We start from the raw sequence: 19,250 nt of genomic DNA, 5'->3' as shown, positions 1-19,250 counted from the left end.
TGTACTTGCACTTTAATTTGTATTTATAAAAATATATATATCTCGTTGGGAGGTAGAGCTATGATGCTTTTAAATTATTTATTAGCTTAGCGCCAACTAAACTTACATATATTTTCCATGACATTTTTTAATCCTGGAATTTTTATATGAAATTTCAATATCATTATGTCTGCGGTATTTTGCACATTGCACAATTTTGCACCTTAGGAATTCGTTGCACTAGCACTTTTTTTAGTCTGATCAAATCCTATGGCGATGTTTTGGGAGATATCTACATATAGCACCACAGCCACTTGGCTTGAATCTGAAAATATGAAATTCAGTTGGGGATTTTGTGCAAAAAGATAATGATAAAAACGAATTTTACTGTGTTTTACAGATTTTAACTGTATTTATGTGATGTATATGATCCGAAATCGGTTGTTGCTATATATATATACAAATTTTTAATTATGTTTATATACTTCAATTAGGACATTATTTGATCTGTGCAGAATCACTATTCAAAGTAGTAGTATTTTGTTTAGCTCCATAAGCCATGTGATTTGTTGAATCAGGAAGTCACTATTTAAACACTGTGAAAGTATCCGGAGGGTCATGTGAACAAGGCTGCGGTGACGCATCCGAAACACGTCATGCTGACACACGGAGGAATAAAGCACTATAAACTTTAAATTACTGCACTTTTGTGGTCTGTACCTGGGATGGTCGAGGAAGTACGTGCTTGACTGAGGACTGTTGGTGATAGGGAACATCCTTTACAACAAAACTTTTACAACGCACTACCATTACGACGCAACTTTTACAAAGGAAGTTTTTACAACGCATTGCGCTGGGGGGCGCTCTAGGATAGAGAATAGTTTAATTACTATCCAACACCTTCCCTACTATCCACGGGGACTGGAGTTGGAATAGTAAATTAAACTATTCACTATCCAGCGCCCCCCAACGCTAGCCGTTGTAACAACTTGTGTTGTAAAACCTGCGACGTAATGGCATGCGTTGTAAAAGCATGCGTTGAAACGCCATACATCCGTTGGTGATATATATATATTAACAATGTTTCACGTATTAAGATGAAACTTTGGTGGCATGGTGATCAAAAGAAGGATGGATTCTCAGAAACTGAACAGAAAACTATTCCTGCTGATACTACAGCCAGATATAAATAATTGGTAAAGGTCACATGTGACTCATGACAACTTCCTAGTTCCTACCTCCTTCAACTATATCTGACGATTCTGGACAAGTCTCTAAGGGCCTGATTCAGAGTTTGGTGGAGGGGTTCCTCGTCACAAACCTGATGAATGTCTTGTCCTTCTTATTACAAGTGCAATTGCATATAATAGATTATTAATAGGGCAGACACAATAGCCCACACATGTGTGAAGGTGTAACCTGTCCATCACAATCTAAATCTGGCCCTTTGTCTCTCCCTGTGCCTAAAAAAGAGAAAGAGAAGAAAAATAATAATCTGGCATCGTATAATGTATCTGGGGCTAATATGAAGGTTACAAAACTCCTTAGGCTGAGATCGTGCTATATAAAAGTGCAATAAAACTAGAAAAAGGTAGGAGTTTCACAGGACTGATGATAAAAGATTATCAAATTCCAGCGGCAGCAATTTACATTTACACTTTTCAAGCATTCTGTATGTGATCCGGCTATGAGTTCTTTCTTTAACTTCCCTAATGAAGGTGAACTGAATGCCTTACGCTTTTTTGCTGCTCTTACTTGCAGGACTATGAAACAAAATAGTCTTGCAGCTTAAAAGCAACAAAAATAGCATGTTCTTAAACTTAACTTTCTACAATAGAGTGCTAATTCATTTTTTCAACCTTGGATGGTATTATATCACTACAGACGGTCGATTGTGTATATTTCAAATTTTCTGACCTCCTGCACGGTATGATATACCGCGGGACAAGACACAGTTAATGCAGCGGAAGCTGTGGGGAGCATATAATATTGTACACCAACCTTTACAATAACTAAGGTAGCGTAAATACTAGAATGACGGGCCTATAAGTCATTATCATTTTTGTTAGCAATATCAAAGGTCCTCCAATGGATCTTCGGTAGAACTAAAAGGGACTAAGTAGAGAAATTATAGAACTATTCCGTCATGAGGACTTGTAATGAAGAAACAGCTATTCATAGATTAAACAACAAATTCATCAACATTATAACAAATGATATCTTAAAAATAAATCATGACACAGGAAATAATGACGGACAGTATTCTTTCTAAGTACCCTTTGGTATTATTTCAGAAAATATGATTGGTCATACACAAATACAAATCATAAAAATTCTTTGCTCATAGTATCACAGGCAAAATATCACAGTTATCATAAGTATAGCATCTCTGAAATCATCACACTCAGGTGAGAAATAAGGGAGAAAGAGAGGGAAAGAAGGAACATCAGGGTAATCACACTACAGTGACCTAATGCACAGAGTGCAATTAGTCAAGAAAACTATCTCCACAGCCGTAGGAGAATAGTGTGAGCAGCATCACCAGCCGATGAAGTGAAAAGTCTCATGGGAAAAGTTCTCCGCAGTTAGGATTTCCAGCCAGTTCAGGAGTCAGCACAGCATACAGCATACCACGGATGCAGGACAGGTCACCAGAATGTGAATGAGCCAAAGATAATTTTCCCACCAGCATCTTTATACTGATTTCACAACTTTGCTACTCTAAGTAAAAATTCTCCTAGACCCTACCAGCCATTCTCATTGGTCAGTAACTAGGGGAGGCAAACATCTACTAACAATGACTTTACAAATTTCTCTAAGCAGTCTTTGTCTAAAATTGTATAACTTCCCAGAGAGGAAGAAGAAAGCTACAATTACATATTTTGTAACTGTATAGCAACAGTTCTTTCTAAATCCTCGCCTACACAGAAAAGAGTCCTATTATTCTCCACCCTCTAAGGATGTGAATGTTATTTTTTACAAGGACATCAGGAAACAACGTAAAAAGAAACAAAGGAGCACGGAAGCAGATCCCCAAACAACTACATTTGCTAAGGCCTACACGGTTTAGCGAGGAAAAAACTGAGAGAAATGAAAAATCATTTCTACATTTCTAAACTTCACTACTTTCACGAAGAAGAAAAAGAGCTTTTTCGTGTTTGTGCTTGAATATTCCTGCAGTTCAAGAAACATAATAACATTAATATTAGTCACGCGATTAAAAATTCATAACCCTTTAAAGAAATCTTCCATTCTAAATGTGTTATCCTGACTCAAAAATATGTGCAGCTTTGCATATTTTCCGTTGTACCTTCCCAATCTTCACGTTTTTGTTATTTCGGTTTTCACACTCATTAGTAATTTATTAAAACACACACATGGGTGGATTTTCCTGAGCGGATTTTATTAACAAAAATCTTGCTCCATCAATCCCCCATTTGATGGTATCCCAAACCATCACACTAACCCATATCAGATTACTATCTGATAATGAACTATCAGAATACAGTAGTTCTCATTTGTTTCAGCCTAACACCCTCTATGTCCTTCCAAGCATCGTAATAAATTCCGTTTCAATCTTCCATTTCTATTTCTAACTCTTTTCCTTTTTCTTGCTTTTCGTTTTCCCTCAATAGGCTTACTCCTGCGACACCTGTAAAGCAGTATTATCATTAGTACGCTTATAGCAATAGCAATTATCTGTGTTAATATTCTCCCTAATAAGCTGTTAGAAATTTTTGAAAACCAGTTACCTATGGAAGAAATACTCTTACCAATTTTCTCCCATGCACCATCAGCTATTGGTTGTGACAATTCATCATGCAACTGATTAATGTTACTAATATATCCTTCCAAATCCTTACTCTTATCACATCTACATGCCCCCCCTCACCACCATTATCCGACAGCACGGCCTCATCCTCTCCCTCACCAAGGACCCCACCAGCACCAGACACTTCCAGGAAGGAATTAAGGACGTCTCAACCTGGATGAGCAACAGCTGCCTGAAACTCAACGCGGAGAAGACAGAAGTCCTCATCCTCAGATCCACCCCATCGGCATGGAGCAACACCTGGTGACCCACGGCCCTTGGCAGCCCCTGACCCCCAAGGTCCACGCCAGAAACCTAAGCATCGAACCAACAGGTCAACACAGTCGCCTCCAGCTGCTTCAACACCCACCGCATCCTCCGCTAGACCTTCAAATGGATTTCCCAGAGTCAAGCAAGATAGTCACACATGCACTCATTAGCAGCAGACTGGACTATGGAAACGCCCTCTATGCCGGCATGAACAAGACTCTGCCCCGCAAGCTCCAGACAATACAGAACACTGCAGCCAGACTTATCTTCGGAATCCCTCGACACAAGCACATCAGCCAACACCTACGGAATATCCACTGGCTCCCTGTCGAGAAGAGAGTCACTTTCAAGATACTCACCCACACTTACAAATGCCTACACAATACCGGACCCCGATATCTCAACGATAGAATCACCCTCCACGCACCCAAAAGAAACCTCCCATCCGCCAAACTCATCCTTGCCGAAACCCCACGCATCCGCAGAGCCAGAACAAAGGATGCGCATTCTCCTACATCGTGGCCAAGTCCTCGAATGAGCTCCCGATCGACATCAGACGCGCCCCCCTCCCCTTGAATAGAACTGCTGGCCCTGCCTCACCCCCAGTGCCTTGAGACCCTCATGGGTGAGTAGTGCGCTTACAATTCTCGATTGATTGATTGAAGAGCTCTCTTGAAACAACCAGGTTTTATTATCCTTTAATGCTTGATACTTCTCTTGGTATCTGGGCAGATAAGTCAAGAGAAACTGATTCTCACGAAGAAAAGATTGGAATTCCAGGGAGTGGCCTAGTAAAGAATCCAGTTGTGCCTACCTAAGCTCTGCAAAGCGCAAAAAAGAGAGCTGTTCTTCCCCCAACAGTTTTCCCCAAAGAACTGTCCCCAGCATAGTCCAGAGCACTGATTGTTCCTGGCCCCCCTGAGCTCTTTGCATTACTCCCTGAAAGCTTGGGTTGAAACCTAGACTTGTTGAACGAGGAGCTATTTTATTTCCCTTTAGATTTGTCAAATTGTTTCTTCTTTCTATAAAATCGTCTTGGCTCATTTGAAGGGAAGCTATGTTTCTTTCTGTTAAATGACTTGCAGATCAAATTTTCTAATTCCTCTCCCAAAAATGGTAGCACTTGAAATAGGCATCTTCAATAAGCACAACTTCTGAAATGAATCCATGTTCCATCCCCTTAGATATAAATTACTCCTAGCAGCCACCATACCACTAGCAGACATTGCTGAAGCTTTCAGATTGTCGGAATTGTTTTTAAGGCTATGTGCCTAGTCCATAAGGCCTTTCATCGGGCCGGTCCAAAGTTTTTTCAGGAACGGTTCTCTTGGTATAGGGCAAGCAGGAATCTTACATCTAGCTCTTCATGAACAGTCACCATTCCTAGATCAAACAAAGCAAGGGGGGGGGGGTGGATAGAGCATTTTCCATTTGTGCAGGAAAATGATGGAACTCACTGTCTCCTATTCTGTGTTGCCAACCTTCTCTGATGCAATTTAGGAAGGAGCTGAAGACTTGGCTGTTTACCGAAGCCGTGGAATAGGCTGCAGTTAGACTTAGCTGTGTGTTTAGTGAACGGTTTGCTCTGTTGTCCTTCCTTTAGTGCTAAGAAACCTTAGGGTAATTGCGTGCTTTATAAAATGATTTCATTCATTCATTCACTGTATCAAGTTCAAATGATTAAAAATTACAGATCATCACTGACTTCGTAAATGGTGTATTGGTTAATGGCCAGAAAACGCTACAGTACTCTTTTTGTCTGTCCAGTGAACTCCTGAGAGTGAGGCAGACCCAGATTAGCATTCATGGCATGGTGAATGCATGCAGACAGAGTTACATTTCATTGATCAGCTAACTTGTTTTAACCTATAATGGCACACAGGCCTGGGAATGTTTCTTTAAGGCTGTAAACAATCCAAGCACAAAAAAATAAAGTCAATGGAAAGGCTAAGAGAAAAGATCGTTCTAAAATAATATAAAATAGCCATATTGGTAGAAAAGGTGTGCCTCCCATTATGAATCACAAAAGACACACAGATCATGGAGAAGCTTTCCATAGGTCTGGAGTCAGGCTACCCTGGATGATTAGGGGTGATGCCCTGAAACCGGTCCCAGGATGTTTGTTTCCAATCCAGGGAGGACCTGGCCTGGCAGTGCGAGCTGGACTGTTTCCATGGGGAGCAGGGTCAAAACTGATTTACATATGGCTGGGTCTGAACTGGAATGACATGGGGAGCAAAAGAACAATGGATTTAGGCCCAGATCTCTGTACTGGGGTGAATGTTTGCCATTGTGCATTATTTGGTCCATCATTTTTTCTTTTTACATTGTGAATCTCAGCTCATGAAAAAGTATAATTAAGTACTACAGGTGCTGCATACATGATCAAACTCTATTTGTTAGAAAGTATTCCAATTGGCTAGCGAGTATACTGTCACAGGCAGCTAGAAATCACAGCTAGCTGATTATGAGATTCAAGCCTATAATGGGAAGTAGTGAGTGAGTGAACATATGGAGGTCAGGACATTTTGTCATAGTTACAAATTCTAGGAAGCATTGTAGGAGCACAGAAAGACGAAGGAAAGTAAGGACATCTCCTTAAAAGGGATGTTGTGAGTATTAAATATAAGTAAGGATCTCCTTGGTGTCCAAAACTTCCTCAAGTCATCATACGGAAGTAACATGTTAAGGATGCTCATTAACCTCAGGAGAGGCAAGGGGAAATTGACAATAAGGTTTTGCTGGTGGCTATAGAAATATATGTTAGTAAATCACTCAGTGACCATGACTACTAAATAAAGCGCCCAATTCAGGTTACATATGTGTCACTGCACAGTTGTGGGCTGAATCCCGGGTAGACAGTATTGATGTTCCAGATGTGTAAAGGAACATACTTATTAAGGGTAAATACAAAGTGGCCCAGTCCAAAAATAGCGGAGGCCTGCCAGAGCATGTGGGAATACCTACTCAGTCAGAGGGATCACGATGGAGCTGATCGAGAATCCGTCCTTTGTATGTAATGACCCTGAGATGGATGTCCAATTGTGACCTGGTGAAACCTTAAGTGATAAATGCTGGTCACCATTTTGTATTGGTAGAGGAAATAGCCATAAAGGTCCATGTTCTCAATCTTGCTATGAGTAATTAAAACAGAGCCTGTAAAGAAGAAAGACCAAGAGCACAGGTAACATGGCAGCTATATTTGAGTGATGTATTTTACTGAACTCAGGAACTGGAGCTGAGAGTAGTTATGACAGTGGTTATATTAAGTAGTATCCTTTAGCAGGTGGAAAGGTATAGAAGAAGAACAAAGAATGGGAGGGTAGACCGAAGTATTCAATTGTTGTACTTCGAAAATAAGTGTCTTGAAGAAGGCGCGATTAAGTGCTCAAAAATAAAGATGCCCAATTACTCAAACACAATTCTCAATGTGGTTAGGAAATGCACATAACTTACAAAGTAATTGTAATGGAGTAAAAATGCAAGTTACTAGGCAAACTGGTAAAATATCAATTAAAGATTAGATTATTGGGAGATTGGTAAAGACTCGCTATATCATCATTGAATATTGCCACTAATATATCTTACCTACTGGCGGTCGCCAGTAGGTATATATAGTTAGGATTTTTTCTCTATGGGATTTTTGAAAATTCTATGTCTAATAACTTTGGCGTTTGTGGACAGAATTGGCTGAAATTTTCAGGAAAATGGAACATTTTGTTTCTGAGCAGCCACTGAAAATTTGGGGGGGGTTCGTCAAGGGGGGGCCGAGAAAAAAGGGGGGTCCCAAAACGCGTTTTTCCCATGTTAATTTCCATAGGGCGGTTGGCCTCACTTTTAGCTCGAACGGCTGAATGGATTTGCACGAAACTTGGCAAAATTGTAGGGACTGGTAGCCCGATGTGCCTTTGCTAGGTCTCAATATATGTGCTCCAGTGGATTTTGAGAAATTAACGTTCAAAAAAATATATATATCTGTAAGCGCGCTCCGGGCAGTGCCCCGGTTCGCGTACCTGACGCGTAACGGAACTTCGCGAAGCGAAGCTGATTGGCTCTCCGGTGTCTGTCAACATTCTAAACAGTCCGGAGCGGCCGCCATATTGTCTCTCGGTAGGATCGAGAGACAAGAGGAGGCCAAAACAAAGGTGTAAATGACCATAAGGGGGCATAGAAGATCCTCCCTGACCCTCTAGGTTTGATGTGGAGGCTTTAAAAGGGCCCCGCGGGGCAAAACAAATAATATATATTTTTTTTTTTTGGGGGGGAGCGCTCGGTACGCGCACCGGGAAGCGGTCTGGGGAGCGTACTATAAGGAAAAAAGAATGATAGACTATGATATTTTGAAATATTGTATGTTTATTGATTGTTCTTTTTGTTGTTTTTTTGTTGTTTTTTTATTTATTTATTTATTTTGGTTGTACTTCATGAATTAGATATAAAAATGAATATTGTCTCAAAATTTTTTAATTATTAAATAAAAATTTATTGGTCAGAATTTTCATAGTTCAATAAAACTTCCAGCATTACATCATCTGGAATCTCCTCAAACATGCATGTTTCTATGTCTTGTAAGCATTCAATAAATTGTTCATCCAAAGACTGATCCATAAAATTTTCATCTAAAAATTCTTCATTTAAAATCTCCTCAGATGTAATGTCGAAGGAAACATTGATATTTTCTTGCTCCCCTTCCATTTTCTTGCTGTAAATTGCATAAAAAATAACTATATCAGAAGAGTTAGGGCACTGTTGGGTTTAAGTTCAGACAGGTAGTTTGGATTTTTTAACAGTGAATTTATCTTTGGGTAGTGTATGGTATCAGACTGGAAGTAGAAATATAAAAAAGTGTATGTGATGAAGCCTAAGTAAATTCATAATTATACAAGAGAAGCCTAAATCCATCCATAACTATAACAGAGAAGTATATCTAAATCTATAACTATTACAGAGTGATAGTATAAAACTATCAGAAAAAGTTTTCCAAATTAACTTTAAGTGCACAATATACTTCAGTTTTCAAAATAACAACTTACCTTTCAAAAAGCAGTTTAAGTTCTCAGTGAAAATTTTCTTGAAATCTACTTCAGGAGGTGGTAGTCAAAATGGCTGTGTTTCCCTCTCTTTCTTTATATATATTCAGGTACATAACCAATCAAATGTCAGGTAAAAAAAGTAGAAAATGAAAGTAACATTTTAATTGGTTGTCAATTCCAACACTTCAGATGTGTTTTGTGAAGTAATTTACCTCAGGGTATTTAGAGAGGTCTACAGGCTAAATGGCTAAATGGAATTCCAATCAAATTTGTGAAAATGGTAGGGATTGGTATGTAGTATGAGCTAATCTATATTTGGTGAAAGTGTCTCCAGTGGTTTTTCTGTGAATTACTTTCCCACCTTTTTTTGAGCGAGCGCTACCCGGTGCGCGCCCCGGTACGCGAACCGGCAGCGTTACGGGAGTCCTCCATTTTGTGTTTCGGTAGAATTGAGATACAAGATGGAGGGCAAATAATGTTCAGAATGGGTAGAAGGGGGCACGGTAGACGTATCCTGACCCCCTAGGTTTTCTGAGGGTGGCTGAGGAGGACCATATGAGCGAAAAAAAACCATTTTTTTTCAAATTTTCGCGCAGTTAGCGTCCGTGCGCGTACCGGGTAGCGCTCCAGGGAGCGTACTTTGGTGAAAATTAGTGAAAAAAGTTAGAGTAAAATAATAATTGTGAGTCATAAGATGTAGGGTAGCACCGAAAAGAGCTTTTGGGTCCTGTGGCTGATGTAGGTACCTACAAGTAGGTACCAATGCACAGTCTTAAATTGAGGATGAAAATTCTGTTCCCCTCATCTGAGAAGTGAACTCCATCTGCTCTGTAGATATCTTGCATGTAGTAACGCAAGTTATTGTTGTAGATGGAGCCCATTCCATGGTCTCTCATGTAAGCTGAAACAGACTTATTTACATGCTTCCTCGATTTCTCAATTTGTGGACAAATTGGTTGGACCACTTCCATTTCTGTCTTTGGCATATATTTGAATATACCAAGGCAGTTTGAGGAAATAGTGCCATCAATTGCTCAAAGGTGTCCTTTAAAAGCATTTCCAGACCTACCCCAGTCAAAGTGCCCAAGTCATTTCCTCCACAGTGCACAATTAACAGGTCAGGTTTTGGCAAATGCAAAAAGGTTTTCACCAATGGTATCAATTGGTGACATTTTAATCCTCTGTGGCCAATCCACTTGATTTCCACATTTTGTAAATTGAGGTTGTGTAAATTTCTGTTATCAGCAAACCTTTGAGCCCAGTGGATATAACTATGTCCAACAATCCAGACAGAAAACATGGTGAGAGAAGGTTCTGCTGCAGTCAGATGAAGTGTGGCAATGAAATGGCAGTTGAAAACATAAGAGTGTATAATGAAAAAAACTGTGGAGTTTCTGTGGTAATTAATCAGTAGCAGTGATTGGTGGATTTTGATTGCTGAAAACAGAAAGTTAGGGTGCATGGATGAGTTCCTTGAAAGATGTAATTTGAATGGTCAAGAAAAAATAATGTTATGAAAGATTGCACTGGATATGCAGGTGTACTGAGAGTTCAGAGTTCAATTGAAACATTGTTGTGTGAACTTGCAAACATGAGAGGTCTTTCAGGAGGTGGTTGCTATGCAAAAAAGGCAGAAAGGGCAAAGGGGGGAAGGGTGTTGATTTGAAAAAAGTGAGGGAAGAGTTTTGATTGGGTGACATGAGAGATATGTGTGATGAATTACAGCATTTCTGTGCCATTGATGGTTGCAGGCTCTGGAGTGCATACCTTTTGCTCTGCTGAAGACAAATTGGTGTGTGTCTGAGACTGTTTTGAAACTCAAAAAGTATTTGCTAAGGTGAGAAAAGATTCATTTAATTTAAATAGAGAATAGTATGCTTTAAGGAGAAAATTATGAAGAAAGTTGTGTATTTAAAATGTTGCTTTGTGTCAAGTGTTTTAGAAATAGATTTTGTTTCTTTGAGTTACATAGCCATGTTAAAAGTGATGCAAAAATAGTGCAAGGGTCTTACAAAAATGCTTTCATGTGTCTTAGGGCATTTTAACTCACTTCCCCATGAATGTAGGAATATAATTGCTTTACAAGATGTGTTTAAAAACGTTTTTTGAAATCAATTAGGTTTCTTGATATGTACTGGTAGAGTTTCATAGGTTGATTGGGGCATATTTACAAGGCTTTTGAGTTCATTTGATGTAATTTGTCCCATTTTATTTTAAGACATTTCCTTGTGGTGCAAGGTCCTTGTAAATACGCCCCCATGTGTGCTTGGCAAATTTAGATTTTGATTCTTTGAGTCACATAGCCATGTTAAAAGTGACCCAAAAATGGTGCAAGGGCCTTAAAAAAATGCTTTCATGTGTCTTATGGCATTTTAAGTCATTTCCCCTTGAATGTAGGTATATAATTGATTTATATGATGTGTTTAAAAACGTTTTTTGAAATCAATTAGGTTTCTGGATATGTACTGCTAGAGTTTCATAGGTTGCTTGGGGCATATTTATAAGGCCTTTGAGTCTCTCTGATGTTATTTTTCCCATTTTAATTTAAGACCTTTCCCTGTGGTGCAAGGTCCTTGTAAATACGCCCCCATCTGTGCTTGGCAAATTTAGATTTTGATTATTTGACTTACATAGCCATGTTAAAAGTGACCCAAAAATGGTGCAAGGGCCTTAAAAAAACGCTTTCATGTGTCTTAGGGCATTTTAAGTCATTTCCTGATTAATGTAGGTATATAATTGATTTAGATGATGTGTTTAAAAACGTTTTTTGAAATCAATTAGGTTTCTGGATATGTAGTGCTAGAGTTTCATAGGTTGCTTGGGGCATATTTATAAGGCATTTGAGTCTCTCTGATGTTATTTTTCCCATTTTAATTTAAGACCTTTCCCCGTGGTGCAAGGTCCTTGTAAATATGCCCCCATTTGTGCTTGGCAAATTTAGATTTTAATTCTTTGAGTTACATAGCCATGTTAAAAGTGACCCAAAAATGGAGGAAGGGCCTTAAAAAAACGCTTTCATGTGTCTTAGGCCATTTTAAGTCATTTCCCCTTGAATGTAGGTATATAATTGATTTAGATGATGTGTTTAAAAACAATTTTTGAAATCAATTAGGTTTCTTGATATGTAGTGCTAGAGTTTCATAGGTTGCTTGGGGTATATTTAAAAGGCATTTGAGTCCCTTTGATGTTATTTTTTAAATTTTAATTAAAGACATTTTCCTGTGGTGGAAGGTCCTTGTAAATACACCCCCATGTGTGCTTGGCAAAATTAGATTTTGATTCTTTGAGTTAGATAGCCATGTTCCATACAGTGCTCACCTTCTGCGTAGTCTTTGATATGCTAGACTCCATCTGCACAATGAGATACCTAAGCAAAGGAAACACAGGTGATGTGATTGTGAAATGAGGAAAAGAAATTCCACATTTTTCAATTACATCACCTGTGTTTCCTAACTTTACGAATGACATTGTGCAGATGAGGTTTAGGCCTGTCCACGGACACAGAAGAGGTCTGGCCTTTGTTCAAGAGTGAAGTGGACATGACTTACTTCATTGGTAGGCCTTCACATGTATTATCTCCTCTGTACTCTTCAACAAGCGTAAATTTCATCTGCAACCCTGAGTAGGCCTCACCTCAAACAAACCTCTGGATAGGCCACACCTTATCGTCATCCTGAATCAATCATTTAAAATGTTAGGGACAGATTTATGATAGGTGTATGCCTCTTTTGCGCCACTGTGCGTCACTTTTGTGACGCAGCGGCGGTGCAAAAGATTTGCTATGTGGCGACATATTTACAACTTGATGCATCTAGACAGATGTGTCATGCTGTAAAGTCCCGTGCCACATGAAACCGATGCAGCAGTGATGCAAAAGATGCACCATGTTGCAAGACAGGCCTCACTTCATCTCCAACAAGATAAGAAGCTGAATCTTCTGTAAATGTCAAAATTGTTGTATACAGTGCTCAACTTCTGTGTACTCTTTGATATGCTAGACTCCATCTGCACTATGAGATACCTAAGCAAAGGAAACACAGGTGATGTGATTGTGAAATGAGGAAAAGAAACTCCACAATTTTTCAATTACATCACCTGCGTTTCCTAACTTTACGAATGACATTGTGCAGATGAGGTTTAGGCCTATCCACGGACACAGAAGAGGTCTGGCCTTTGTTCAAGAGTGCAGTGGACATGACTCACTTCATTGGTAGGCCTGCACATGTATTATCTCCTCTGTATTCTTCAACAAGCCTAAATTTCATCTGCAACCCTGAGTAGGCCTCACCTCAAACAAACATCTGGATAGGCCACACCTTATCGTCATCCTGAATCAATCATTTAAAATGTTAGGGACAGATTTATGATAGGTGTATGCCTCTTTTGCGCCACTGTGCGTCACTTTTGTGACGCAGCGGTGGTGCAAAAGATTTGCTATGTGGCGACATATTTACAACTTGATGCATCTAGGCAGATGTGTCATGCTGTAAAGTCCCGTGCCACATGAAACCGATGCAGCAGTGATGCAAAAGATGCACCATGTTGCAAGACAGGCCTCACTTCATCTCCAACAAGATAAGAAGCTGAATCTTCTGTAAATGTCAAAATTGTTGTATACAGTGCTCAACTTCTGTGTACTCTTTGATATGCTAGACTCCATCTGCACTATGAGATACCTAAGCAAAGGAAACACAGGTGATGTGATTGTGAAATGAGGAAAAGAAACTCCACATTTTTCAATTACATCACCTGTGTTTCCTAACTTTACGAATGACATTGTGCAGATGAGGTTTAGGTCTGTCCACGGACACAGAAGAGGTCTGGACTTTGTTCAAGAGTGAAGTGGACATGGCTCACTTCATTAGTAGGCCTGCACATGTATTATCTCCTCTATACAGTTCAACAAGCCTAAATTTTATCTGCAACCCTGAGTAGGCCTCACCTCAAACAAACCTCTGGATAGGCCACACCTAATCGTCATCCTGAATCAATCATTTAAAATGTTAGGGACAGATTTATGATAGCCGTGTGCCTCTTTTGCGCCGCTGTGCGTCACTTTTGTGACGCAGCGGCGGTGCAAAAGATTTGCTATGTGGCGACATATTTACAACTTGATGCATCTAGACAGATGTGTCATGCTGTAAAGTCCCGTGCCACATGAAACCGATGCAGCAGTGATGCAAAAGATGCACCATGTTGCAAGACAGGCCTCACTTCATCTCCAACAAGATAAGAAGCTGAATCTTCTGTAAATGTCAAAATTGTTGTATACAGTGCTCAACTTCTGTGTACTCTTTGATATGCTAGACTCCATCTGCACTATGAGATACCTAAGCAAAGGAAACACAGGTGATGTGATTGTGAAATGAGGAAAAGAAACTCCACATTTTTCAATTACATCACCTGTGTTTCCTAACTTTACGAATGACATTGTGCAGATGAGGTTTAGGCCTGTCCACGGACACAGAAGAGGTCTGGCCTTTGTTCAAGAGTGCAGTGGACACGACTCACTTCATTGGTAGGCCTGCACATTTATTATCTCCTCTGTATTCTTCAACAAGCCTAAATTTCATCTGCAACCCTGAGTAGGCCTCACCTCAAACAAACATCTGGATAGGCCACACCTTATCGTCATCCTGAATCAATCATTTAAAATGTTAGGGACAGATTTATGATAGCCGTGTGCCTCTTTTGCGCCGCTGTGCGTCACTTTTGTGACGTGCGGCGGCGCAAAAGATGCGCTATGTTGCGACATATTTACAACTTGATGCATCTAGGCAGATGTGTCATGCTGTAAAGTCCTGTGCCACATGAAACCTGCGTCAGGTTTCATATAGGCGTTTTGTTGCAGGGTGGGCATTCATTTGCATGAAAGCCTTGTAAAACTAACACAGTAAAATTTAGAAGATTTCACTGAATCAGCTTTATAGCATTGCTGAATCAAATCCTTACGCCTGTTTGAAACAGGCATAAGGAGTGATGCACCATGCAATGTGTGGCTTGCTCCTGTGCATTGCAGTTGACATGTCGCCCTTACGACGTGATTCCTGCAATGTGCTGCTTTTGCGGCACAGATGCGTGACGCATCTGTGCTGTTTTTACTCAATGGTGCTCCACATTGTAAATGCGGCACACCATGGGTGGCAGAGCAGCGGTGCACATTAACTGGTGCATCCGTGGGGATGCGCCAGTTAACATGAATCTGCCCCTTTACATTTAAGTATGAGCAGGGGACACAGAGTCGGTGAGGCTTATCCAAGGTTAAGAAGAGATGAGTCTTGTTCACTGAAAACTTGGACATAGGCCTCACCTCCTCAGCATCGCTGGACATGGCTAAATAATAGCTGCAAAATGTTACTCTTGTTAAACAATTTTACTATTATAGTCTCTGAGATTTGTCTCTTACTCTGCAACATCTCATTGTTGTTCTCTTTCTTTAAAGATAACGACAACTTCAACCATGAGTGATAATGAGCAATCAGTTGATCTCGATCTTATCATTGAACTTGTCATTGAAACGTCAGTGGAAGTAGATCCCTTGGATGATTTAAATCCTGAGGATGATGAAGAACATGATGAGGATGCCGATTTGTCAGAATTGTATGACATAGGGTGGGAAGCTGACCTGCTTGAGCCTATGGAACTATAAACATTTATTTTTAAAAGTTACTGGAAATGAAAAGTAAACATGTAAACCGTTTCATTTAAAATTAAACACAACTTCAAAAACAGCTTGTGTGTAGTGTCTTTAATAAAATAGTCAAATATGCTCATAAAATTAGTTCAGATTCACATATAAAACAGCACAGGTAAAATGTAGAAGCATTCCATTTCTTTGCTACTATTTGTGACTACTAAATTTGCCAATGCACTAAAAATTATTCTATGTAAAAATGACAAGTAGTGTGTTAAATTTTTGACGACTCTTATTGATTTACTGTTTGGTAATAGTGGTTAATAACATTTTTTATTATATTTTACCACAGATTCAACTGCAGATCATTTCGAAATTAGAGAATGCCGTCTAAGGGTAGAATCCGAAAGGCTACAAAACGTCAAAGACAGCAGCTTAATAAATTGTCGCAGCAGTCCTCTACAATAAAAACTCGTCAAGTCACCAAGAAAGCTCCGGGTAAGACAACGAAATCATTCATAAGAAACATTTGTAGAAAAAAAAGTAGTACTACAGAAAATGTTTTAGTCCAGAAAAAGAGAACCAATTTAAAAGGAAAGGCCAATCAAAAATGTTACTGCTAGAGCAGGAGATAACTCTGTGCATGGTAGTAGAAGGAAAAATCAGTTTAGGGACATTCGTAGACGAATGTTCCGCAACAGGATAATTGGCAATTTGTTAAAAAATATTAAGAAAGGTCAACAGAAAGTGGTTTTTTATAAGAGAAAAAAAAAAGTTGAGAAAGTTATTGATCAGGCATTTGAAATTAAGCGAAAGTTATTTATTTTGATAATCAATAGAATTAGGAAGCTAAACAAGGCAATTTATGATTTCAAACGAAATAGTAGATGGAAGAGAACAGTTAATCGTAGTAATTTTTGTGAAGTTTTTTCAGGAGAATGGATGCATAGTTCAAGTTGTGAGGCATTTTTTAATGAGGAGAGTTATTTCCAGGATAATGATTTGGTGCATGCAGTTGACACCAGTGGTCGAGCTTATGAGGTGAAAGATGGTTGTCCAGTTGAAAAAGAAAAACTTGTGACAACAGAGGCAGAAGAGGTGTTAGGTAATGAGGTTTTAGGAAGACGTCCTAAGGGACCTGTGTACACCTGGAAGTGTAGTAGTATTTGCAGTGTGCGACAGGATTCCATCAATTTGCTTTGTGATTTTGTACGGACATTTAATAAGAAAAGTTTGAAGCAGAAAATGATGTTGTTGCAAGAATTAGATCCTTGCAGAGTGAGAGAAGTGACAGGTTTGCATGGTCATTCACTGGCTTGTCTTTCCAGGAGAGTATGCCAGAGTGTTTTTCATCATTTCAGGATGCTAGCAGTGCATCATAATAAAGTGAGGAAATTAGTTAGAATGTTGTATTATGCTAAGAGTCCAGCAATTATGCTTAAACAATTATGCACTGCTCTTTTGCATGGTTCTGAAATAGATGTGAAGAATATTTGTGAAGAAATTGAGTTTTGTTACTTTGGAAGTAAAGAGGAGAATGTTGAAATTGACCCAGAAGAAGAGGGTAATGTGGAAGATAGTGTACAGGTTTCCAGTACAGATAATTTTCAGAAGGAAATTGCCACGTTTCAGGTGAAATCAAGTGAGAGGCCTAATTTCACTTGTGTGTGTTGTCGACGCACTTATTATAAGAATCAGACTAAGTTAGTGGATTTATATGCGAAAAGTGAAAGGGAAAATAATTGTGAGTGGAAGGATTTCGCAACATACTTGATGGTAGAAAATTGTTTTGATTTGGGATTGGATCAACGTGTGTGTACTTATTGTTGTAACAAATTAAATCAAAACCGGATGCCTGCTAGAGCGGTTCATAATAATCTGGAATTGGTTGAGATTCCTTCTGAATTGAAGGATTTAAATACTTATGAATCTATTTTGATTCAAAGTATCCATCCCTTTCAGGCTATTGTAAGAATGGAGCCAAAGACAGGGAAATTGCCTCCATCAGATTTACAGAGAGGATTAAAGGGAAGAGTTGTTTATTTGCCTCTAGATTTGAATAAAAACATTATTACAATTGGAGTAGAAAAAGTGGAAGAGGAACCTCTGGTTATCTTAGTTAATGGGGTTCCGACAAAGAGTAAGAAAATATGGCAAGATTTAGTGGATGTTAGGAAAGTCAAAAAGGCAACATTGTATTTGAAAAAAAGCAATAAGTACTATAAGAATGTATATGTTGCAGAAGAGGAAGTAAGTGAAGAAGAGGATAGTGATTTGTGTGGTGGTCAAATTGAGAAAGTAGAACCCTCTAAAAGTGTAGAAATATATGAACATTATAGTGTTCATCCTTTGCATTCCAAGGAAGTCATGGGGAATGCTATTGAGTTGTTTCAAATGAAACAAGCCAAAGGGAGTCCAATTAGTGTTTGGGAGGAAAGTTTGGAAGCTCGGTGTTTTCCCACAGCTATTTCCAACAGGTCAAGGAGGAAGATATGATGAGCGACCTCATCAAATTCCTGCTTCTGAATACCGGACTTTACGATTGTATGCGGAAGATCCTAGGTTTCGACAATGCATTCCGTATTTGTTTCATCTCCTGTTTGAAAGCGATCTGTCTGGACTGTCATATGCAGTGAACCACATCTTGAAAAGTGGTATACAGATGCAAAACATCTCGACAAGTGACTTTATGGATAAAGTCAATGTGCAAGACAGTATTTTGGATTCTCACCTGATTAATCTCATGGCGTGTCAGCGTGGTACTAATGAGTACTGGTACCGTCGTCATGGTGATTTAAAATGTATGCTGAGGAACTTAGGAACTCCCACATGGTTCCTCACTCTCAGCTGTGCCGAGTATGGCTGGGAAGACTTACTTGAATTTCTACGAGAGGCAAATGGAAACATTGAAAATATCGAATTCAAGACACCCGGAGAACTGTGCTCCTTGGATCCAGTGAATCTATGCAGGTACTTCAATCATAGATTTGAAGCTATGATGTCTTTCATCATGAACAAGAAAAATCCACCTCTTGGAGAGGTGTTGGATTTCTTCTGGGGAAAGGAGTACCAAGCAAGAGGTGCTCCTCATATACATATGCTGTTGTGGATCAAGGATGCACCTAAATTTGGAACAGATCCAGAAGACTTAGTGATGAGTTTCATAGAACAGTATTCTACATGTGCTGTTCCAAACGCAAAGGAAGAGAAAAGCCTAGGAGAACAAGTTTTACGCTTCCAAAGCCATCGTTGTGGAAAGTACTGTCGTCGTAAATTCAGAAACAAGGACAAGTTCTACACCAAATGTCGTTTCGCCTTTCCACGACCGGTGATTTCTAAAGGAAGAGTGAACAGTTTGTTGTCCATGTGGAATGCTAACATGGATATACAGTTTGTGGCTGATAACTGTATGGCTGTGGCTCGGTATGTGACATCTTACATCACCAAAAAAGAAAAGACAGAATTGAAGGATATGTGGGAGGACATTTCCCATGAAAAGAGCCTCAGTAAGAAGTTGTACAGT

The sequence above is a fragment of the Lissotriton helveticus genome, chromosome 2_1 (genome assembly GCF_964261635.1).
Source record: "Lissotriton helveticus chromosome 2_1, aLisHel1.1, whole genome shotgun sequence".
In the NCBI taxonomy this organism is placed as follows: Eukaryota; Metazoa; Chordata; class Amphibia; order Caudata; family Salamandridae; genus Lissotriton; species Lissotriton helveticus.
This window is presented reverse-complemented; position numbering follows the sequence as displayed.